The 25974-nt window shown below is 34.4% G+C and overlaps 1 long non-coding RNA gene across 1 annotated transcript in view; it reads left to right on the top strand.

Moving 5' to 3' along the window:
* The window catches only part of LOC141557962 (uncharacterized), a 56328-nt gene extending 45821 nt beyond the window's left edge, over nt 1–10507 (top strand). The window contains exon 3 of the long non-coding RNA XR_012486928.1: nt 10241–10507. This is a non-coding gene — a long non-coding RNA (uncharacterized LOC141557962). The remainder of the gene's footprint in view (nt 1–10240) is intronic.
* The last annotated feature ends 15467 nt before the right edge of the window (nt 10508–25974 follow it).

Genomic DNA, 25974 nt, shown 5'->3' with positions numbered 1-25974 from the left:
TATAATGGTAGGAGATCTCAATCTTGCACTCTCAGAATTGGATAAATCAAACCACAAAACAAATAAGAAAGAAATTAAAGAGGTAAATAGAATATGAGAAAAAACTAGATATGATAGATCTTTGGAGAAAACTAAATGGAGACAGAAAGGAGTACATTTTCTTCTCAGCAGTTCATGGAACATATACAAAAAATTGACCATATATTAGGACATAAAGACCTCAAAATCAAATGCAGAAAGGCAGAAATTGTTAGGATTACTAGGTGAGAACTCAGGTTGTCTGGACAGTGACAAGGTGAGAATTCAGGTTGTCTGGACAATTACAAGGTGAGAACTCAGATTGACTTGATAGAAGGAGCAAGCTCATTGGCTGAAGTGGTTCTTCCCAGAAGCCCTTGCATTATTCCACGCCCATTCTCTGGGAGGATAAAAGAGGACACCACTCCAGGAAGAGGAGAAGACTCTGCACTACATCTGGCTTGACGCAGCTCTCTGCAGGAAGGGAAGTCACTTCTCTGGACAAGAGTTAACAGCAACTGCCTGGAGACAACGGTTCTCTACAGGAAGAAGAATCTGTCCAAAAGATTTGAGTAGACACAGCAGATCTCTTCCCAGAGAGCGATCCAGCAGCTTCTGGAGACGACAGCACGCTACAATTGGCGTCCACACGTGGGGCAAGGACTTTTGCTTATCCTGACAAGAGGAGCTAGACCAGACCTTCGCAATTTGGTGCCCGAACAGGGACAGACACGGTCCTGATTCCAGTGGAAAAGCCTCCCATCCAGATCTCAGTCTCTCTAACCCAGAACTGTCAGTAACGAGGAAACTTTGTTAAAGATTAAGTGAGCGTGCTAATAGATAAATAAGGAACTTAACTTGTTAAGGGCTAAACCAGGAATCTCTTATAGCTGAAATGGGGCAGATGTTAGCTATATTCAATCCCTGGACCTCAGCCAACTCAACCCCAGCCCCAGAAGCAACCTCAGCTCCACCCCCATTCAGGAGTGGTACTATAGAGAGTATAATCAAGATAATTGAGGAGCAGAGTTTACTTGTAACCTGGGTACAGATTGCTAAAACTCTTGGCTGCATTAAGATGCACATCCCCTTGGTTCTTAGAGGAAGAAAAGATAGATGTAGATAAATGGAAGCTAGTGGGGTTTGAAATTAAAGAATTTCATGCAAAAAATGGGCCTCGTTCAATTTCTGCAGAAGTATTATATATCTACAACATAGTTCAATTAGCCTTAAACTATCAAGCAAATTGTAGGAGAAGGAAAAGTTTTAAAAATGAACAGAGGAGGAAGTGTGAGGAAAAAAGGAAAGATCAAGATCTTGCCCTAGAACAAGAGGATTTAAATGAGGAATTATGGTATGATTCTCTTGAAGAAGCTTCAACCCTGCCTAGAGAACAGATTATTGACAGGCCCACATCAACCCCACCTTCAGAGGTGGAGGAAGAAGGAGGGGAAGAGGCAGAAACACAAACAGAATTGCCTGTGAAGCAGCCTAAGCCTATGACAAGATTAGAAAAAGCATTGGTTAAAGCTAAGAGAGAAGGACAGGATATAAGTGATTTTATACATGCATATCCTGTGATTGAAAATATTGACTTTGTAGGTCAAAAAAGGAGAAGATATGCACCTTTAGATTTGAATAAAATTAAAGATTTGAAAAAAGGTTGTACCCTTTAAGGGGCTACATCAGCTTATGTTAAAATGTTACTAGATGGTTTGTCTTATGAAGTTCTAACCCCGAATGATTGGAAATCCATAGCAAGGACATGTCTGGAACCTGGAGAAAATTTATTATGGCTTGCGGAATTTCATGAATTATGTAAAATTCAAGTCAGATGCAATTTGGAAATAGGAGTTAACACAAAATTCACTTTTGAGCACTTAGCTGGTGAAGGTCAGTATGTAGAGAATTCAGAACAGATTAATTATACCATGACAATATATGAACAAATTGCTAAGGCTGCAATAAAAGCTTGGGGTGTCCTCCCTGGACAGAAAGATCGCGGAGAGGCTTTCACTAAAATACAGCAAGGTCCCAATGAACCTTTTGCAGATTTTGTGGGACGTTTGCAAACTGCTGTCAAAAGAACTATTGGAGAAAATGCAGCTACAGAAATAATGACCAGACATCTGGCTAAGATTTGCAAAAGAATTATATGGGGATTAGACAAAGATGCTCCTTTAGAGGAGATCATAAGACGCTGTGCTACAGTGGGAACAAATGCTTTTTACACCCGGACAATGATGAATGTGGAAAGACAGGGTAGGGTCCCTCCTGGCAAGGGCCTTCTAGAGAAACTCGGCGATGTTTTCAATGTGGAAAAATTGGACATCTAAGAGCTCAGTGTAGGTATGGAGATACAGTGAGAAGACAGGGTGAGAGAAGACCTAAAACCCCATGTCCAAAATGCAACAGAGGACTCCATTGGGCATCAGAGTGTAGAATAATTCAGGGAAATGGGATGAGGGGCCCAGGTCCAGGGCCCCAGGCAAAAAAGACTTGGGGCATGATGGCAGCTGATGTTACACCCAAAGAACCTTTAGAAGGCCAGGACTCTGATTTAATCAACCAGCAGAAAAGAAATCACATGGCAGAAAGGGATTACCCAATCAGTCAGCCAAAAGGCAATCAGATTGCAAAAATGGATTACACTTGGGGAGAATACAGGCCTTTTAAACCAACAGGGCTGTGTCCAGTGCAAACAACTCCAATGTAATTGCCAGATGATGTGAAGAGATTTAGAAAGTGGTAAATAGAAGGAAATTAGATAGGTTAACTGCCTGGGAGAGAGGGTTTGCTTGTATTTCTTCAGCAGGAGAAGGAATCAGATGGGTGCCAACGAGTCGTATTCGCCTTGTCCATCAGAGAGAGACAGAAAAAGAGAAAGATCTCAAAATAAAGGAGAAGATCTAAGAAACATCTTACACCGAAAGAGCATGGCTAATAAAAAGACTGTTAAAGAACTTTAAAACCAGCAGGAATCATTGGACTTCCTCACACAAGATGAGACTAATGGACAATGGACTTATGTACATTTATAAATTCTCAATTTATGATTATTTGATTATGTTATTTGTTATATACTTCTAGCATGTGTTATGTTACTATGTTACTATGTGCTTATGTAATTTATGTAATTATGTGTAATACTTCCCATATTGATGGATTTATGTTTCAAGGTCATGACTGTCATATGTTCTAAATCAAAAGAAAGGGGGAGATGTTAGGATTACTAGGTGAGAACTCAAGTCTGGACAGTGACAAGGTGAGAATTCAGGTTGTCTGGTCAATTACAAGGTGAGAACTCAGGTTGACTTGATAGAAGGAGCAAGCTCATTGGCTGAAGTGGTTCTTCCCAGAAGCCCTTGCATTATCCCACGCCCATTCTCTGGGAGGATAAAAGAGGACACCACTCCAGGAAGAGGAGAAGACTCTGCACTACATCTGGCTTGACGCAGCTCTCTGCAGGAAGGGAAGTCGGCTCTCTGCAGGAAGGGAAGTCACTTCTCTGGACAAGAGTTAACAGCAACTGCCTGGAGACAACGGTTCACTACAGGAAGAAGAATCTGTCCAAAAGATTTGAGTAGACACAGCAGATCTCTTCCCAGAGAGCGATCCAGCAGCTTCTGGAGACGACAGCACGCTACAAGAAATAGTAAATGATTTTTTTTAAATGATCACAATGCAGCAAAAATTACATTCAATAAAGCATAAGGGAAAAATAGACCAAAAAGAAATTTGAAACTAAATAGTAATCTCATCCTAAAGAACGAATGGGTGAAACAGCAAATCATAGACAATGATTTCATCCAAGGGAAAAACAATGATGAAACAACATACCAGAATTTGTTGGATGCAGCCAAAGGTGTAATAAGGGGAAATTTTATATCTCTAGAGTCTTACTTGGCTAAAATAGAGAAAGAGAAGATCAATAAATTGGGCTTGCAACTAAAAAAGCTAGAAAAAGCACAAATCAATCAAATACCAAACTTAAAATTCTAAAAATAAATGGAGAGATCAATAAAATTGAAACTAAAAAACTATTGAATTAATAAGAGAGTTGGTTTTATGAAAAAATCAACAAAATAGATAAATCTTTAGTTAATTTTATTAGAAAAAGGAAAATCAAATTGTTAGTCTCAAAAATAAAAAGGGAGAACTATCCACTGATGAAGAGGAAACTAGAGCAATTATCAGGAGTTACTTTGCCCAAGATTATGCCAATAAATTTGACAGCCTAATTGAAATGGAAGAATGCCTACAAAAATATAGATTACCCAGATTAACAGAAGAGGAAATAAGTTACTTAAATAGTTCCATTTTAGAAAAAGAAAGAGAACAAGCTTTTAATCGACTCCCTAAGAAAAAATCCCCAGGACCAGATGGATTTACATGTGAATTCTACCAAACATTTACTTCCAATACTATATGAACTATTTGAAAAAAATAGGGAATTAAGGACTTCTACTAAATTTCTCTTATGACATAGACATGGTACTGATACCTAAACCAGGTAAGGACAAAAACAGATTGGTATAGACCAATCTCCTTAATGAATATTGATGCAAAAATCTTAAAACAAAATATTAGCAAAGAGATTACAGATAATCATCCCCAGCATCATGACCAAGTAGGATTTATACCAGGAATGCAGAGATGGCTCAATATTTGGAAAAGTATATCACAATTGACTATATAACCAAATTAACAAAAGTTGTATGATCATCTCAATAGATGCAGAAAAAGCATTTGATAAAATCTAACACCCATTCCTATTAAAAACACTAGAGACTATTAGGAATAACTTGATTTTTTCTTAAAATAGTCAGTACCATCTATTTAAAACCATCAGCAAGCATCATATGTGATAGGGATAAACTAGAATCATTCCCAATAAGATTAGGGATGAAACAATGTTGCCAACTATCACTATTGCTTTTCAATATTGTGTTAGAAATGCTAGCCTTGGCAATAAGAGAAGAAAAAGAGATTAAAGGAATTAGAGTAGGTAATGAGGAAACCAAATTATCACATTTTGCAGATGATATAACATACTTGGAGAATCTCTGTAATCAACTAAAAAGCTATTAGAAATAATCCACAATTTTGGCAAAGTTGCAGGATACAAAACCACATAAATCATCAACATTCTTATACATCACTAACAAAGCACAACAGCAAGAGATAAAAAGAAAAATTCCATTTAAAATAACTGTTAATTATATAAAATATTTGAGAATTTATCTGCCAAGGAAAAATCAGGAACAAAACTACAAAACACTTTCCACACAAAATAAAGTCAGATCTAAGCAATTGGAAAAATATCAAGTGCTTGTGGATAGGTTGAACAAATATAATAAAGACGACAATGCTCCCTAAACTAATCTGTTTATTTAGTACTATACCAATCAAAATCTATTTTTGCTGAACTAGACAAAATAACAAAATTCATCTGGAAGAACAAAAGGTCAAGAATTTCAAAGGAATTAGTGAAGAGAAAAATAAATGAAAGTGGCCTAGCTGTACCAGATCTACATTATAAATCAGTGGTCACCAAAAACCATCTGATACTGGCTAAGAAATAGAGAAGTTGATCAGTGGAATAGGTTAGGTTCACAGAATAAAATAGCCAATGACTATAACATCTAGTATTTGACAAACTGAAAAGCCCCATAAGCTTTTGGGGATAAGAATTTACTATTTGACAAAAACTGTTGGGAAAATTGGAAACTAGTTTGGCAGTAAGTAGTCATATACCCACACGTAACATCATAAGGTAGAAATGGGTTCATGATCTAGTCATAAAGAATGATGCTATAAACAAATTAAAAGAACATAGGATAGTTTACCTCTCAGATTTGTGGAGGTCATTACTGATCATAAAATAGATAATTTTGATTATATTAAATTACAAAGATTTTATGCAAACAAAATTAATGCAGATTCGATTAGAAGGGAAGCAGTAAATTGTGAAAACATTTTTACATGCAAAGGATTTGATAAAGGCCTCATTTCTAAAATAGAAAATTGACTCAAATTTATAATAGATGAAGCCATTCTCCAATTGATAAATGGTCAAAGTATACAAACAGACAATTTTCAGATGAAGAAATGGAAACTATTTCTAGTCATATGAAAAAGTTCTCCAAATCACTACTGATCAGAGAAATACAAATAAAGACAACTCTGAGATACCACTATACACTTCTCAGATTGGCTAAGGTGACAGGAAAAGATAATGATGAATGTTGCAGGGGATATGGAAAAACTAGGACACTTATGCATTGTTGGTGGAACTGTGAACAGATCCAACCATTCTGGACAACAATTTGGAACTATGCTCAAAAAGTTATTAAACTGTGCACACCCTTTGACCAGCAGTGTTACTACTGGACTTATATCCCAAAGAAATACTAAAGAAGGGAAAGGGACCTGTATGTGCAAACATGTTTGAGGCAGCCCTTTTCGTAGTGGCTAGAAACTGGAAAATGAATGGATGCCCATCAATTGGAAAATGGTTGGGTAAATTATGGTATATGAAGGTTATGGAATATTATTGTTCTGTAAGAAATGACCAGCAGGATGATTTCAGAGAGCCCCAGCGAGACCTAAATGAACCGATACTAAGTGAAGTGAGAACCAGATCATCTTTGTACATGGCAACAACAAAGACTATTAGATGAATAATTCTGATGGATGTGGCTCTCTTCAACAATGAGATGATCCAAACTAGTTCTAATTGTCCAGTAATGAAGAGAATTGGCTACACCCAAAAAGAGAACCACAGGAACAGAGGGTGGAACACAGCATAGCATTCTCACTCTCTGTTATATGCTTGCAGTTTGGTTTTCTTTTTTGTTTTTTTCTCAGTTTTTCTTTTTCTTCATTCTTGATCTGATTTTCCTTGAGCAATCAGATAACTATACGTATGTATAAAAATATTGGATCTAAGTTGTATTTCAACATATTTAACATGTATTGGACTACTTGCCAGCTAGGGGAGTGGGTGGGGAGAAGAAGGGGAACACTTGCAAGAAAAGGTTATGCAAAGGTCAATGTTGGAAAAATTACCCATGTATAAGCTCTGTAAATAAAAAGATTTAATCAAGAAAACGGGGGGGGGGAAGATTTCTAAAGACAAGCAACAAAAACTGGGAATTCTGCTCTCTTTACCTCTACCTCTTAGAATCTCCAGTTTCCATCAAAGTTCATTTGAAATGCAATCTTCAACATTAGGCCTTCCTTCTCAGCATTACCTGGTAATCTATATTGTATATATCTAAATGTAGTACTCCTTCTGGGAACTTTCTTCAACTTGTCTATGAAATTGAATTTCTTAAAGTTATCAAGGTCAAGGTGTTCTATGGATCTACAATGCTAAAAATAGTTCATGAATTCCTGACTGATCATGCAATTCATTCAAAGAAAGGCAATGGCACAAAACCAAATATAATATGAGGGACAACATCTCTCCTACTCCTACCACTCAAGCTGCTGGATTACAAATGCCTTCATGCTACTCTCATTAACCATGATAGTCTATTCTCTGGATTTTACTGGACTCTGTTCCTGTAAATGCTGTGGGGCACTGATTTGTTAATTATATTGTTCCAGGCTACCGTTCTGCTTTTAAGTTAGCCGTTTTTTCTTTTTTGTTTTTGTTTTTAAGCAGACACTCTTCCCCTAGGACTAGAAGAATTTTCCCTGTTTTGCTCCCTCAGAATCTTGACATATGGAAATTTCCAGTCCTAGATACCAATAATAATGTCATTATTGAAAGCTATTATCTTTGAGCTTATTCTTTCCATCACTTTATACAAAGAAAACAAAATACATTGAAAAAATTTTTTTAATATTATAAAAAACAAGTCCATGAGCCCTAGGTTAATAGCCTCTGACTTAGAGGAAGGTGTACTAGCAGCACTGTTGAAAAAAATGGGAGGTTTTTTTCTGCCATTTGAAGTATTAGTTAGAGGTTTAGCCTTGAAGGGAATTAGCATTAACCTCCTACTTGAGCATTTGCTGCACTCTGGGAGATGACACCTTTCTGTCTGCTGTACTGATTCTGCAAGGGAAGGGGAATATTGTTTTTGTATCCTAAGGACTATAAGTTTCATTAAAAATTTTTTTTCCTATTAGGAAAAGTAATTTTTGATTGAATTTTATATAATCCCTAATTGCTTATTGCAACCTGAATCATAAGACGGGTGTATTATTAGTCCTGGCCAAAAATAGAAGCCAGTCTAAAATATAGACATTATAATTTCATATCATTCTCTCCACCCTGAGGGTCATTCTCTCGATTAGAGAGTCATTAACTCTGACTACCATTTTATGAAGGGCTATCATAATGCTTTGAGCCATAGCTCAAAACTTTGCCATTACCTATTTCTTCACTACTTTCTTGATCCGAGTGGGTATCTTTTCTGTGCTCAACTCTTGGGGCTTTCCATCAATTTCAAGCCCCCTTTTCTGGTAGTGTCTTCCCTATTTAGAATATAAGTATCTTGAGGGTAAGAACTGTCTTGTTTGCTTGTATTTATATCCCCAGAACTTAGCATAGTACATGATTTTATTATTCTGTTTTCAGTTATTTTGTTGTCTTCCCCATTTGCATTATTATAGTTGTGTATAATTTTCCTGCATCTGTTAATTTCTTTTGTGTCAGTTCACTTAAGTCTTCCTATTTTTGTGTTCTTTAAGTCTTATTGGCACAATGAAAATTACATTATATTTATATGCCATAATTTAGCCATTGCCCAAAGGACATTTGCTTCTAGTTCTTCCTTCTAAAAATGCTGTACTTTCTTTCTATCATTGATCTGCTTGAGGTGTTTGCCTCAGTAGTACACACAAAAAGCGTGTGAACAATATTGTTATACTGGCCTTGATAATGCAACATTGATTCCATAGGAAAGAGATAGAGAGAATGACACTCCTGTGGTAACTATTTAGCTCTTGGGAACCTGGTAACTTGGGTGTGTTTCTCTGAGAAAAGAGCTTGATATAGCAGGATGGAATTCAAGTTTCTGCAAGTCTTAAGAAAAGAATCTACAGACTTTAATAGTAATGTAAATGATCTTTGCATCCTTGTTGACATCTCAGGACCTTATTCCCACAGAATCACAGCTGGAAAAGACCACAAAGGCCATCTAGCTTAATTCATGAATTGCCAGCCTTCTCTACAACAAACCCATTCCAACAAGTGGCCACCCAACTTTTGCATGAAGATTTCTAGGGAGGGCAAGTCACACCTACTTCCTAAAAGAGCTCACTCTATTTTTATCTAGTTCTAATTATTAAATAATGTTTCTTTAAATGAAGCCTGTTTGTCTTATGGCAATTTCCACCCATTGCTGCTGTACTACTGTCTCTGGTTAAGCAGAAAGTTCACAGTTCATGTTTCCTATTACAGCCCTTCAAATACTTGGAAATATATTGAAGATTGTACCCCCTTTATCTTTTTTTTTTCTCCAGGCCAAAGATTTATTCAAGTAATCTTTATTTGTCATGAACTCCAGACCTTCTTGCTTGCCTTTTTCTAGTCTCCTTAGTTCTCTTCAAAGAGAGTACTCTACATATGGTCTGACCAAGGCTTTTCACTATGACAGTGGGAATATCACTTTCTAAATCTTAGACCTGATGCTTTTCAAACCAACCTAATATTTCATTTACTTTCTTTGCTGCCATGACATACTATTGACTTATACTATATGTATGAGTCTTTGCAAACTTCAAAGTGCTATATAAATGTCAGTTGTATTATCACCACATATTGTTTGACTTTTCTGAAACTCCAAAGATCTTTAGATTGATTTCTGCCTAGCCATACCATCCTATTTTGTCCTTATATGGGTTCTTTAAAAACATTCATTTAAATCTACCAACTCTTTAAATTTTACTGTTAGATTTTGTCCATTGTTTTAGACCAGTGCTATCAAACTCAAATAGAAACAGGGGCCACTAAACTGTGCATAAGTATTTCTGAGGATCACATATTGATTCAGAAAATCAAATATTAAAAACAATCTATGTTCTGTTGCATTTTTATTTTATTAGTATTATTTAATTAAATTTTGTTCTAATTCTATCCACACTAGGTCAGTGAGCTGCTCTAAACTATGAAAATATTCTGGAATTCTAAGTTTGTCATCCAGTGTGTTAGCTTTTCTTACTTTGCATAATCTACAATTTGATAAATAGTTTCTATCTTTTCCTTTAGCCAAGGCATTGATAAAAATTGTTAAACAGCACCAGATAAACCATGGATTCTTGACTTATTCTACTGGAGAAGCCAACATCATCATCATCATCATCATCATCATCATCATCATCATCATCATCATCAACAACAACAAGAACAACAGTAATAGCTACCATTTATATAGCACCTGCTATGTCCCAGGAACTGTACTAAGCACTTTTACAAATATTATTAACAACTATGCCCATTCAATCAGTTCTTAATTCATATACTTATACTGTTATTTAGCACCAATCTCAACATCATTTCCTCATGAATTAAAGGAGAGACTTTGTTGAATGGTCTGTTAATGATCTGCTTCTCTTTATCAACTGTCAAAAGAAAAAGAAAAAAATGCTAGTTTTTTGTGATCACTGCTTCCTTTGATAAACATCCCTTTCATATTTTATAAACTCTTTAATGCATTAAGTTATATTGTAGTTTTAAATTTTCATAAGACACCTATGAGTAAAGTTTTAATATTTCATAAGAAATACCCTATGAGAAACTTGTAGGTGAAAAAACACTAGGCAAGCTCAAAAGTTGAGGATGGGATACAAAGGGAGATCTTCTCTGACCCACAAAAAATGATCTGGCTTACTGCTTTGTAGCCTCTCCCTTTTTTGAATGTAGACAAGGTGAAAGTGAATTAGGTTTTCAGCTGCTGCCTTCTTATGAGCAGCATCATAGAGTAAAAGAAAGAACCACTGCCAAATCTGTAATATGGACCTTGTTGGCAGCTCCTCTCATCACTTGGAGGCAAGGTGCCTCCAGAAAAGCACCAGGAATTGCCCTGTGATTTACCTTCAAAAGAATAAGCTGTGAAATGTGAGAGTCCTAGCCAGTCCAGGGACTGATTCAACTCCTTTCACAACAACATACACACTCAATTCACCACTATCACTGCTCAACATGACCATTGAAAGTGAATGGATAGCCCAGGGCCCAGCAACTACTGTGGCAGGAAGAGAATCAAGAGATGACCATAATCCAATCTACAGTTCAGAGGGCAAGTCTTGCATACCCTCCTCCTCTGAGGAAGAATGAGGAGAGCCAGGAGATTCAGAGTGACCAAGAGGGACTCGGATTTTATGAAAAGTAAAAACAGTGTGATATATTTAGCCCATCAAATAACTATCTGACTGTAAATCAAGTCATCCATCTCTCTCTGCTTGTTTCTTCATCTGAAAAATGATGGATATGGATAAGATACCATATTATGGAGGTTTTCAGTTTAGAAAGCTGGAGATCTAGATGCATGGCTAAGAACAATTATTCGAAGATTTGTTGTTTCCCAGGAAAGAGAAGAAGGGAACCCCCACCAAGACCCTGAGATGCTCACCATTATCACCCAGTTTCCCTCTCCCAAGACTGATCCTGCTATTGATAATATTAAAAGAGGTTTATATTACAGCCACCTCAGTTATGCTCTGGTGGCCCCTATAACATTGCATGCTCTATATGCTTCAGTTCCTGTTTCTATTTTCATCCTCCTTTATCTTTGTTACATTGTGCTTTTCTTATATTTTTCCTTCTTCTCATTTTTGTCCTTCTTTGTCCTTGGCTCACTTGGTGACCTTAATGGGATTGTGAGATTGCGACCTTTTAATAATTTTAAATTTTAATGAAGGGAAGACAGACAAAATAAGCTATATAAAAACAGACATGATGCAAAGGACCAACACCCACAAAGGTTGTGTTCTGCCCTAAGCCAACCAGCCATATGATATATCCACATATATCGGGACAATTTTCCCAGCATCAGCCTACCCCACTCTTCAGCAGTGGATATTTGAGTCATAACTCTTCCTAACAGTCCACAAAGAAGAGAGCATCAATGCATTCCCATTCTTATTTTTCTCTGTGCCATGAGGCTCAGTAGTAAAGAGGGGAAACCCATAAGACTCGTGTGAACTTAACAGAGAAAGCCAACATGAGCCCATTACCTACCCTGGCTCAAAGAAGGCACTTAATAAAGATTTACTGATTGATGAAAGAAAGAAGAATGAAAGCTATTTCTAGTCTGGGGCATGTCTAAGAAGTCTGTGTATCGTCACAATAGAAACCCAACTTCTAAGTGCAAATTGGGGATTGGGGGAGCCACTCAGAGAAAGTACCACATCTACATATGTATACTTGCAATGTAACTAGCTGTATACTTTATCCAAGTGCAGATGTCCAAGGTACTAAGTCATAGCATCTCAGAACTGAAAAGCACCTCATTGGCCAGCTAGAGGAATCTGTGCTCAGATAGGTATCACCTCTACACGTCCACATCCCCTCCTAGAAGACCAGTTTTTACTTTGGTCCCTATATCCCTAGAAGAGTATGGAAAGATGTATCATTACTACCTTCATCAAAGAACATCCATCCTTATTCCAAAAAAGTTTACCTTCTTACTTCCCGAACAGAATTTCAGGACAGGAAAAAAAGTCTGACACTTAAATCCTTACATGCATCCCCAAATCATTGACTTGATAGCTCGGTGCCTTAGTGCTCAGTATGCATTTCTGGTTAAAGCCACAGGACTCTAATAAACCACCTGCCTCTCTTTGCAATGGGCATTACAGAGATTTCTCCTCAAGAGCAGTCATCTCCTGGTTCTGTTATTTCCACTGTATGTGGTCATCTGCAGACACCAGCACAATTATTTTTAGAAAAAGAAACAAGGGCCATCTGCTACATGAAGCCTTTTCTGATTCCTACTACTCTTGGTGCCCTTCCTCCCTAACTCAACAAGAAGCTAAAAAAAAAGAAATAGTAAGAAAAATTTAAAAAATGGAAAAGGAGAAGGGATAAAACACAACAGATGTGGAGCAATAATAGTAAGAGCCCTCCAGAATCAGGTGCAAGAATAAGCTCTTCTCTTGCGTTCTTGTGGCTCCCCCATAAGAAGTGTTCTTAAGACATTCTTGTGGTTCTAGAGCCAGAAATGCATATTCTATTATCCTAACATTAAAGCTAGGAGGCTATAGAGCTCACTACCCTTCCCGTGATCCATTTCACATACTTTGGAAAATTATGTGGTTCCCTGACTTTAAGACTCAGATGAAGGCAGGCTTGCTGCCTCCCTTCTGAATGACTCTAAACATCTGAAACTCATCTTTAAAGTGTACGTTTAAATGGGCCTTCTTGCTGTTCCATACTAGAGACACTGAATGTCCCAGCACGATCCCCCATAAATGGAATGTACTTCCTTCTCATCTTCATGTCTTAGAGTTACTCTTTTTATTTAAAATACCAGCTTCTTTAGGAAGCCTTTCCTGAACTCTTCACCTATTAGTGTTTTCCCCACCCAATTCAATCTGTACTTATATTCTATAAATTGTGCATGCCATTATTTGTGTACATGTTGCCTCCATGTTAGAATGTAAGCTCCCACAGGGCAAAAACTGTTTCATTTTTGTCTTTGTATACTCAGAACCTATTAAGTGCCTAGCACATAGATGGTGTTTAATAAATACTTCCTCTTTTTCCTAGTTTAAACATTTCTTCATGAATGAAAACATTTTCTCCCACATCCCTCTCTCAGTAGAGAAGAAAAGAGGCTTGTAAATCAAATAAGATTAATTCCCACATTGGCCAAGTGTAAAAAATATGTCTCAGTCTACATTATGAGTTCATTACCACCCTGTCAAAAGGTGAGTAGTATATTTCATCACAGGTCCTTTAAAATTTCCTTTGGTCACTGCCTTTCTAATTGTAGTTGCATTTAATTTATGTTAAAAAAAAACACCCTTTAATTCTATGTAATCAAAATTACCCTTTTTGTCTTCTGTGAACCTCTCAAGGTCCAATTTAGTTATGAAATGCTGCCTTTCTCATAGATCTGAAAAGTAATTTTCCCCCTTGCTTCTCTAATTTGTTTATGTTATTCTTTATGATTGAATCATGTGGCCATTTTGAGCTTATCTATTTTATATATTAAAATATGTTGGCTTGTACCTAAGCTCTTCCAGAATGCTTTCCAGTTTTCTTGGTAATAGTAATTTCTTAACCTAAATAGTTAGGGGCTTTAGCTTATTAAACACTTGGCTTCTGTTAATTTGCCTCTGTTGTTGTTTTTCAGTTGTTTCATTCATGTAAAATTCTTCATGACCTCACTTGGGGTTTTCTTGGCAAAGATACAGGTATGCTGTGTTCCTAATTTCTTCCACTGATCAGGCTCTCTACCTTTTAACCAATATTAAAGCATTTTTTGATGATTGCTACCTTCTAGTTTTAGATCTGGTTTTGTTAGGTCTTCTTTATTTCTACTTTTTTCATAATTTCCCTTTGAGATTCTGAACTTTTTCTTCTTCTATATGCATTTTGTATTAATATTTTCTAGCTCTATAAAGTAATTTTATTAAATTTGATAGGGCACTGAATAAATGCATTAATAATAGTGTTTGGTTATCAGACATGTAGCTCCAGTGTCATGACAGATAAAACTCCCAAGTGTTTTATAGTCATATTAAATGCAATTTCTCATCCGGGTTCTTTTTGCTGGGTTTTTTGTTGGTAACATGAAGAAATTTTGATATTTTAAATTGTATATTGAACAATTTTTTTGAAGTTCTTATTTCAATTAATTTCAGGTTTATGCTCTTGATATCTGTAAGCAAGCCTTCATATTATTGGCAAAAAGCACTAATTTTGGTTCCTTTTTGACTATACTTATTTCTCAATTTCTTTTTCTTATCTTATTATGCCCAGCCTATTTTGAACTACATAGAATAGTAGTGATGATATTGTTCATATTTTTTTCTGTAGCACTTGATAGAATATGACTTTTTGTTTTTCTTGTTATCAATGTTATCAATATTAATAGTAGCTACTACTAGCTAACATCTATAATAGCATTTTAAGGTTTCTTAAAATGCTATGCCTAGATTATCTCATTTGATACTGAAACTGATATCACCATTTTACAAATGAGAAATGGAGGCCAAAAGAGGTTAAATGATTTACTTAATGGTTATGCAGTTTAGGAAGTGTTTGAGGCAAATTTTGAGCTCATGGAATCAAGTGTCCTATTTTTACCATTTCTTTTCGACCTGGTTCTAAGAATTTGCCTAATAATACTGAACCAATCTTGCTTTATCGGTATAATTCCAACCTGGTCATTACTATATAATTGTTAGTAGATTTTTGCTGTAATTTCCCTATTAGTATTTATTTGAACATTTTTATGTCAGTGTTCATTCGAAATATTGTTCTATAGTTTTTTATTCTGTTTTGATTCTCCCTGGTTTAGATATCAAGACTATATTTCCATTATAGAAAGAATTTGTTAGGGACTTTTCCTATCTTTTTAAGCAGCTTCTATATTAGAATTATTCTCAGGATGCTTCATAAAATTTCCTTATAAATCCAGATGTTCCCAGGTTGGTTTGTTTTTTCTCCTTTGGGAGTTAATTTGTGGCTTGTTCAATTTCTTTTCTAAGATTAGTTTATTTATATATTTTCTTCTGTTTTGCTGTATTAATCTCAGGACTTTATTTTTTAGTAAATATTCACCTCTTTAGATTGCCAATTTTATTGGAATTTAATCAGGAAGATAATTTCTATTATTGTTCTTTATACTGTTAATTTATTTTTGTTTTTTAAAAATTCAAATTAGTTCATTTTTTTTTGTGTGTGTTTTTTAATACAGGTCTTAAATTTTATTTGCCCATTCTATGGTTTTTATTTTTGCTTTCCATCTTGTTAATTTCTTCTTTGATTTTCAGAATTTGTTTTGAAGTTTACTTGGAGTTTTGAAATTTTGTCTTCTAGGTTTTTTTAGCTACTTGCACAAATTACTGACCTCCTTTGTAAGTAGATATTTTAAAAGATTTTTCCTTGAAAAATTTGTTTTTCCATCTAAAATTTTGGTTTTTATGGTTATCAATGATTATTTTCTTTATTGAAATCATCCATCATTTCTATGGCTCATCAAATATAATTTTTATTTCATTATGTTTCTGCATTTGTTTTTGAGGATTTCATATAATTCATAGCCAGTTTTTATAGATGATAAGTATATACCAGAGAAATTGCATACTTCTTTATATCCCCATTCAATAAAAAAGGAAACACGCATGTATTAAGTTCCCACTTATGCCAGGAATTGTATTAAGTTCTTTCCAAATATTTTATTTGATTTTCTCAACAATCCTTCAAGGTTAAGTGTTAAATGTTCCCATTTTACAGTTGAGGAAATGAGGCAGACAACCAGTCAGTGACTTGACCATGGTCATATAGCTATTAAACATTGACGCCATATTTAAATTTAGGTATTACTGACTTCAAAAATACTATTTCTTCTACTGCACCACCTAGTTTTCTATAATCACCAGGAGTCTTTCATATTTAACTTTTAAACATTTATGTTCATATCCTTTTTTATTTTACTCATAGTCTTAAATACTCCCCATTATAAATTTAGTGTTTCTCCTGGTAACTAATTTAACTTTTCCTTTAAATATTTAGATATTATGTCATTTAGTGAATTTATGTTTGGCATAAACATTGTCTCTCTCTATATGCATATATATATATATATACATACATACATATATATGCATATAATATAGTTCTATTTATTTCTTTTGATTTTTGCTGTTGCATTATCTGAGATTATGATTGCTATACCTGTCTTTTTACACTGACTGATGCTTAATATATTTCACTATAGCCTTTTATTTTAATTCTACAAAAATTTTTATTTCAAATGTGTTTCTTGTGAAGAGCATATTAGATTCTGACTTCTAGGTGAGTTCATCCCTTTTACATTCACAATTATAATATATTCCTCTATTTATTACCTTATAAATTTTCTCTTTTTTTCTATCTTCCCTCTACAAAAATAAAGATGACAGCTTAAAAATGTATTAGTGTTCTATATATGATAAATAACAGCGTATACTCCCTACTCCCTGCCCCTCTCTTTTACTTGTCTAGAGCCGAGTCCCAGATTCTTACTTTTTATTTCCATTTATTAAGTCTTCATCCTCTGTTTTTGATATAGCTAATCCTTTCTTCTATCTTCTTCTTCTTCTTCTCCATTTCCCTTTTCCTTTTCCCTTCCTTTCTCTCCTTCTTAATGAAAGATCTTTATGCACCCGATTTTGTGGATGAATTTATTCTTCCCTCCTCAGATCTATCCAAATGAAATTATTGTTCAAGTGTCATATAATTTTCCCACCCTTTCTTTATTTTTAATGTCTTCTACCAGTATAATATTATTTGTATAATAAAGATGATTATTTGATATACTTGTATGTTTATATATTCTATTTGAAATATTATTATTTGGGAGGAAGATTCTGGGAAGATGATGGAGTAGGTTGGTTTCTAACTCTCCAGATTTCTCCCACCCATGAACAAATTTGCGCCTCAGGGAAAACATACTTGTGAAAAATCAAGAAATCAAGAAGACCTGGGACAGAACTGGACAAATAAGGTACAATCTGAGATGATCTGAAGAAAGACCCCAGGCTGGGATTAACCTGTGTGAAGTGCAAACACCTCTGGGCTAGCTCCCCAGAAATACCAAGTAGGAACTCCAGGGTTGAGCAGGAGTCTCAGCAGGAACCACAGAGACTTTCACCCCCCTGGACTGTTTGTGGAATCTGGGTCTGACTCTGGGAAGATAGAGGGAACTCCAGATGCAGCGGTGCTGCAGAGATGCAGCTCTGTGGGGAGAAGGACCAGCCCCTGGTTAGTTCAGGGGACACTGCTGGCTGTGGGCACTTGCAGGAAGGTGGAGCTGAAGGGAAGCTTAAGGCATTCCTCCCCACCCCCACTCCCCAGGATTAGAAATAATTACACTAATACCTCTTATTTATTTATTTATTTATTTATTTATTTATTTTTAAAAAATAAACCAGCAAAGAAGAAAGAACTCTACAATAGAAAGTTACTTTGGGAACAGGGAATACTGGAGTTCATCTTCAGAGGGGTATCCTAAAGTAAAAAAAAAAAAAAAAAAAAGCTTCTACCCATAGAGTAATGTGAAATGGCTCTCTACACACAATCAAAAAAAAATAAAAAAAACAAACAAACAAAAACACTAGGCCTGCTGCCATAGATATCATTTCCAACAATTATCTATAATATTGAGTGAGAAAGACATTCAACGAACTTGCAGATTTTCAGGACTTTCTATCAACCAAACCCGAACTTAATAGAAAATTTAACGTATAAGAGCCAATTTCAAGGAACTTAACATGGAAAAATAGTTTAAAATATTGGGCTTTTTTAAACATGGGAAATGTATACTGTATGTTTAAGATTCATTATCAACAATCTCACAAGAAAGATTGGCAGAGTTCAGGTAAAAATCGTAATTATATTATACAAATGGTGTGCAGAGGAAGAATAGATACAGAGGCACTAGAGAGGGGAGGAGGGCTGCAATTCTGAAAACCTACTCCTTCTGGGAATGGGTTTAATAGGCAACACTACATAACATATATACCAGGAAGGGTATAACATCCTCCAAAATCTATAAAGAGATAAGGAAGGAGGGATGGGCAGATGGGGAAGCAAAGGGTGTGGGAAGAAGACAAGTGTTGGGGGGTGGTTAAGTAATAGCAAGGCAAGTTAAGGAGCAGAATTAAAGCAAAGGCAGCAGGATAGAAAAGATATTTATGCATGTGTATGTGGGATGTGTTTGTGTATATCAATATATGTACATATGTACATATAAATTTATTTTTTTCTTAACTATAGCTTGCTTGGGAGGAGTGGAGAAAGGGGGGAAATTAAGTAAGATGCAGAGCAGAGAACAAAAGAACAATTTACAAGGAAGTAAAGAAAAATGGACATTCATGAATATAATTTCTTCTATTAATATATACACTTTCTTGATCTGGTAATTTGTTGTTATATATTTTGAATCCTTCCTGATGTTCTGTTTTGTTTTGTATTCCTTTTTTATTGTTTTTTAAATTAAAAAATAAAATATATTTGTATTATAGTTATTTAATATATAACATATAATATTTCCTGTCCTTTCTCTCCTCCCCACCTTTACTGCTTCCATTTCTCTCCCTTTTTTTTTCTAGGACAATTGGGGTTAAATGATTTGCTCAGGGTCACACAGCTAGGAAGTATTATTAAGTGTCTGAGTCCAGATTTGAACTCAGGTCCTCCTGACAAACAAAATAAATCTTTTAATATTTGTTTTAGTTTTTTCATTCATGATTACGTTTTTGTTTCCTTTTATTCATGTATTTATGCCAGAGTTTCTATACAGCTTTGTTCTTTCAATCAGAAATACTTGAAAGTCTTCTATTTCATTAAAATCTATTTTCCTTCTGTGAGTTTTTACTTAAGTTTTTTCTGGTTAAGGTATCCTTATTTGTAAGTATGTTATTTTTTGCCTTTTGGAATAATATCTTCAGCCTTTTGCTTCCTTAATGTGGTGACTGCTAAATCCTAAACAATCTAGATTGCAAATCCCTTAATATTTGGATTCTTTCTTTTTGGCTGCTTATGATAATTTTTTGACTTGAGAACTTCCAAATTTTGGCACTAATGTTTTTTGGAGTTTTTATTTGAGGATTTCTTTCAAAAGATGACCAGTAGACTCTTTTTGGTTTTTAAGTTTGTTCTCTGCTTCCAAGAGGTGTAAGGAGTTTTATTTCATGGTTTATTAAAATATGATATCTATGCTCTTTTTTGGACATGGTTTTCAGGAGTAGAGTGGTTCTTAGTTTATCTTTCATTCATCTATTTTCCAGATCAGTTGTTTTTGACAAAAAGATATGTCATACTTTCTTCTATTTTTATTTGTCTTTTGACTTTGTATATGCATTTCTTATTGTCTCTCAAGTAGTCATTATCCTCATTTTATCCCCATTATATTCAGAGCTTGTTGCTTGGGTAAGGCTTTGTACTTCTTTTGCTAAGATATTTTCCTTCCAAGTCTTTTTTCTATAGATACTATTTCTTTTGTGATTTATTCCTCTATTATAATTATCATTTTATTTATAAAATCATTTTAATATAAAAACCCTCAATTCATATTTTCAGGAACTCCTTTTTAAACCCATGCCACAAACTTGTTTTTTTTTGTGAGATTTTGCTTGTAGATGTTTTAGAGTCACTTTTTTCTTGTTTTGTGAATTGGGCGTATTCTTTATTTTTAAACTCATTTCCCCAGCTTTATTAATTAAGTTTAGGCTTTTTGTTAGGGCCTTTGAGAATTTTTGAAGAGAATAGGTATCACTTGGTCCGGTCTTGTATTCTCTTAATTTTGCTCTGTCTCTTGATTTTGAATGCCGTGTTCTTCAAAAATCTCAGGATAGTTCAGGTTAGGAATCTTCAGGATTTTCATGCATTGAATTTGATCTAATTCAGGATGAAGCCTGATTGATGTCCTTTCTGGTATAACCTTTGAAAGTTCCTGACTTTGGTTCAGGGTCTGAGAAACAGAATGGCGACTTTGCCTTTGTTTGGAGTTCCAGTAGACTGCTGCTAGACTTCACCATGGTCAGCTACTTCTGCAAATCTCTGTAGGTTCAAAGTCACAGAGTCGGCAACTCCCTCTAGGTTTTAGCTTCCTAGGCTTCAGACTGAATTAAGGCTGGATCTGAGATGCCATTTCCCCTCCTAGGTCAGAACCCTATAGCTACTTTCTGCTCTTGTTCTTGCTCCTTGCCTGGTATGTATCCTCAAGCGTCTTAATAGATCTTTCTTGCCTCTTTTGTGGTTGTTCATTCATTCAATCATGTCCAATCCTTCATGACCTCATGCCAAGTCCTTCCATTCTCCACTTTTTCTTCTGTTTTCTTATTTTTTTTTCTAGGAAATAAAACATCCCTCTAATTATGGTGAGGTTGTTAACAATTTCAGTATATCTGCATCTTCTCACCCAGACTATTTGATATCTAGAAATACTTATTTGCTATTTCTCAGAAAAAAGTTGTCACTGTGACTTCATAAGTGAAAACAATCCTATTTGTATTGATATACTTTAAATTTGCCTCTCATTTGTTTCCATATCCTTCTACTACTACTCAGCAAGCTATTCATTGTAACTTAAAAGTTTAGACTAATCTATAATCTCTTCTCTTTGGAAGTTCTCTCTAATGATGTGTGCAAATAGTACATCCATATCTATCTATCTTCTTGTGCCAGTCTTGCCCCTGTGTTCCCATATGTATTCTACTAATATGCTTTAGGCCTTTCTCATTTTCTTCTAGTTTCAGAGGGAATCAGTGAAGCCCTCCACTTCTTTCAGTTCTCCTTAAGTAACCAGTCCATTTTCTCATCATAAAATTCTTAATCACATCTTTTATTCCTATTTATCTTCAAAGTTCCTTCTTAAGTATATTTTGTAATCTACTCACAACTATAATGTGCTTTTATATTGTCCTCTGAATAATAATAATTTTTAGTTCTTCATAAAATGTTTTATTTCAGGTCTTGTTTGCATACAGCAACATTGAATGTTGAGTGTTGGATTTTTTAAAAAGGCCTTTGGTTTTATGAGAAGCTTGGGATCATTACAAGAACATTGAAATTTCCTGAAAGTAAATATTAGATAATATGCTGTACTTTTTGTCAACTTATAATTCATAAACAAAAGGAAGATCCCTTGTAGTGCAGATTTAAACAGCAAAACTAACCAACCTTTTGACCATATCTGATAATATTCCACACCTATAATCTATAATAAAAAGGTAAATTTTCTGAATTTTTCTCTAAGATAAACTTACAATCACTATGAAAGTTTATTATAATTACATGGTGTTCTACTATTTCTTTTTCAGTTTCTATTCAAATTGTTGTAGCCAGTTAGTATACATGGATAGGTGGATGGATGAATAGAGAGATAGATAGATGATAGATAGGTAAATAGGTAGATAGGTAGGTAGGTAGATAGGTTCCTATTCAACTCTGACCACAAATCTGTGCTCTCACTCTCTGCCAGATATTCATAATTATGATAACCTCTATAGGTTGTCCATTCCAATGCATGTCATGATTATGACATCTATCTCTGATTACAGAGACATTCTTCATTCATACACCTTCCTACATAGGTGATCAGGCCAAATTCTTAGAATGATTACAAAGTGGTCCCAGGACACTCTGTAATATTCTGAAATGTGATATAATTAACAAAATCTTGTGTACACACAGATACACTGGAGAGCTGCATCTCTTCCTTTCACATGGTGAATATCCTTTCTAAAGTGGACATCTCCCTGTTTCATGCCTTGCCTTATGATAATGAACAGGAATCATGAATAATAATGATATATAGATAATAGATACCTTGTTACCAAATAGCTTGTAAAATGGCATTATCCTTTACCAAACTAAAAACTTTTTCATAAGTTAAAAGTAGTAAATTGTGATAAATAGGCAATAAAAATGTCATAAATATCAATTATGATATTTGAATTACTTTGTGGCTATTGTTTCTATTTACATTGTTGTAACTATTCTTATTGTCTCCTCTATATTATTGTACATGGTGACATCAGATCTCATGCTTTCAACAATCATCTCTATGCTGATCATTCTCAAATTAATTAATCTAGCTCTAATCTTCCTCCTGGTAGGCTTGCATCTCTATTTGGACATCTTAAATTGCATGCTTTTTAAATTTATTAAATCCAGCATCTCCCAAATTGGTATTTTCCCACACATACACCCCCCCACCCCCACACTTCAAGCCCTTCCCCTTTTGCTATCTTTACTATCACTGTGGAAGGTACCACAAGCTCCCACCTGGGGTCATCCTTGACTCCTAAATCGTACCACTTCGTCCAGTCTGTTGCCAAGTTCTAATTACTTTACTCCTAGAACCTCTCTCTCTCTCTCTCTCTCTCTCTCTCTCTCTCTCTCTCTCTCTCTCTCTCTCTCTCTCTCTCTCTCTCTCTCTTCTCTCTCTCTCTCTCTCTCTCTCTCTCTCTCTCTCTCTCTCTCTCTCTCTCTCTCTCTCTCTCTCTCTCTCTCTCTCTCTCTCTCTCTCTCTCTCTCTCTCTCTCTCTTCCTCCCCCCTGAAATGCCACTGCCCTGTTACAAGCCTGGACAGTTGTAATAGACTATTGTCACTGTGTCATTTCTTCCAGCCTATCCTCCATTAAGCTATCAAATTAATCTTCCAAAAACATAAGTGATCACATCACCTCCTATTCAATAAACTCCAATGGTTCCATATCATTTCCGAGATTCGTCTTCTTTTCCCCTTCTATCCTCTGCAATTCAATGATTGTCTTCAGACTGTTCTCTGGCTGTCCCATACATCTGGAATGCCCTTCCTCCTCATCTCAGTCTCCTGCATTCTTTGACTTTTTTCAAATTGTAACTAAAATAGCTCCCCCATGAACCTTTCCTGATCCTCAATACATTTTCCTTTCTTTTGAATATTTCTAGTTTATCCTATATATCCTTTGTTTAGTTTGCATATCATCTCCCCCAATAGATGGAGATCTTTGAGAACAGGGATTTTGTCTTCTGCTTTTCTTTGTATCCCCAACAGAGTGCCTGGCACAAGAAAGTGCTCAATAAATGCTTACTGACTTGACTTCTGTACATTCTTTTATTGCTCTGCTTACTTCACCACACATCAGTTCATGTATTTCTTTCCATGTATTTTTGGCTATTTTGAATGGCATTTCTTTATTATTGTATCTTGTATTTTGTTGTTTTAAATGTAGGAATTCTATTGATTAAAAAAAAAAAAAACTTATCTCATTGCCAGCTAATTTGTTGAATCTATTGTCTTAGTTTTGTTGATTTCCTAAGTTTTTAAAAAATAGAACAGTATCATCAACAAATAAGAGATGGTTTGATCTCTTTGTCTATATTTTTTGATTTGTCTAAATTTTATGATTTTATTGTAATTGCTAATATTTCTAGAATTATATCAAATAATTGTGGGGAGAATAGACATTCTTTACCCATTGTGTTTTTTGTTTTGTTTTTTTTTAATTGGGAAAATTTCTTGTGTGTCCTCATTGCATCTGATACTTCTATTTAATGTGGCTATATTTTTGTTATATTAAACAAAAAAAATTCCTCTGTTTTTAGACTCCATAGGATTTTTCAAAGGTTTGTTTGTTTGTTTGTTTGTTTTCTGTTACTGAAGTAATCATGTGGTGTAGGGCGTAGTGTGTTTATTATAGTGTGATAAATTATGTTGATTATTTTCTTAATATTGAACCATTCTTGGACCCTGGTACAAAATAAATCCAATTTGGTGATAATCATTGCTTTCTTGGATAAATTGCCATAGCCAGTTTAAAGGATTTTATTAACAAATTTTAATTGATATTCATGAATGATATTAGTTTATGGTTCTCCTGTGTGCTTTATTATTTCCTGATTTAGATATTGAATTATATTTGTCACAAAAAATTACATATAATGCTATCTTTCTTAAAATTTGAGAATATCTTTTCCAGTATAGATACTAATTATTCTTCAAACATTGCAGGGAATTCATTTGTGAAATCTGAATGAGGAAATTAAAACAAAATATTTGTCAGTTCCTTTACAGCTTAGTTCTATTTCCTTTCTGAGATTGGATTATTTAAAAAACATTATTTGGTCTGCTCTGAATTTGAATATTTTGTATTTTTGAAGTTTTATTTTATTATTTTGCATTCTTAGTTTTTGTTCACATATAATGCTATATCACTAATTCTTTTGATTTGTTGAGATTCATTTGCTTTTTTTAATTTGATTTTCCACACTCTTTTTAAAAAATTGAATTGACTAAAAGTTTATCAATTTTGTTACTCTTTTCAAAGAACAAGCTTTTCAGGTTTGTCATGCTTATAAATATTTTAGAAAGGGATGTTTCAGTTGATATATTTAATTTTAAAAATTTTTACCATATTTTTCTTGCTTATATTGAGTTTGTTTCTTAACTTTCTAATTTGTGTATATATATATATATATATATGTACACACATATATGTATATAATCAGTTTATTAATCCTCTTTTTTTCTATTTTGTCAATGTATGTTTTATAGTTTTTCCTATAGTTTTAGAAGCATTTAACAGTTAAAAATACTATTCTGTCATTATCATTTTCTTTGACATAATAATTTGTTCTTTGACTCATTATTTAAGATTTCATCATCAGGGTTTCTTTTAGTCTTTGTCCTTTGTTTGTGTTCCCTGAATTAATGTCTTATTGCATTGTGTCTAAATGATGTACTTACTATTTCTGACTTTTATACTTATTTTTCAGTATCCCAGAGCTGTATAATAAATTCTCAGTTTAAAAATTTCATGTAATACTGAGGAAAACATATATTTTTTAATAATCTCATTTAGAAGATGCTGTATAAAAGTCTTAAGCTGTAGTTTTTCTAGGAATATACTGAATTTTATATTTTCTCTTTTCTTTATTAGATTTGTCTAAATCTGAGAAAGAACATTATATTCTCAACTATTATTGTGTGACTTCCTATGTCTTCTTGAAATGTGTTTTTTTTTTCTTAATGAATTGAGATCCTATGGCATATAAAGCATATATGCTTTAATATTGATACTCATTTGTCTTCTATGCTTTCTTTCAGTATAATGTGATTTCTTTAGTCATATTATTTTTTTTTGCTTGTGCTTTGTATGATATCATGATTGCCACTCTTGCTTTTTTCACCTGATGCAGAGTAAATTTTGTTCCAGCCTCTCATTTTATTCTGTTTATGTCTTGGCTTTTTGAATGTGTTTCTTTTAAGTTTTACATTGTGGAATTTTCTAACCCATCTG

The sequence above is a fragment of the Sminthopsis crassicaudata genome, chromosome 2 (assembly GCF_048593235.1).
Source record: "Sminthopsis crassicaudata isolate SCR6 chromosome 2, ASM4859323v1, whole genome shotgun sequence".
Lineage (NCBI taxonomy): Eukaryota > Metazoa > Chordata > Mammalia > Dasyuromorphia > Dasyuridae > Sminthopsis > Sminthopsis crassicaudata.
The sequence above is the reverse complement of the archived record's forward strand: the minus strand, read 5'-3'. Positions and strand labels throughout refer to the sequence as shown.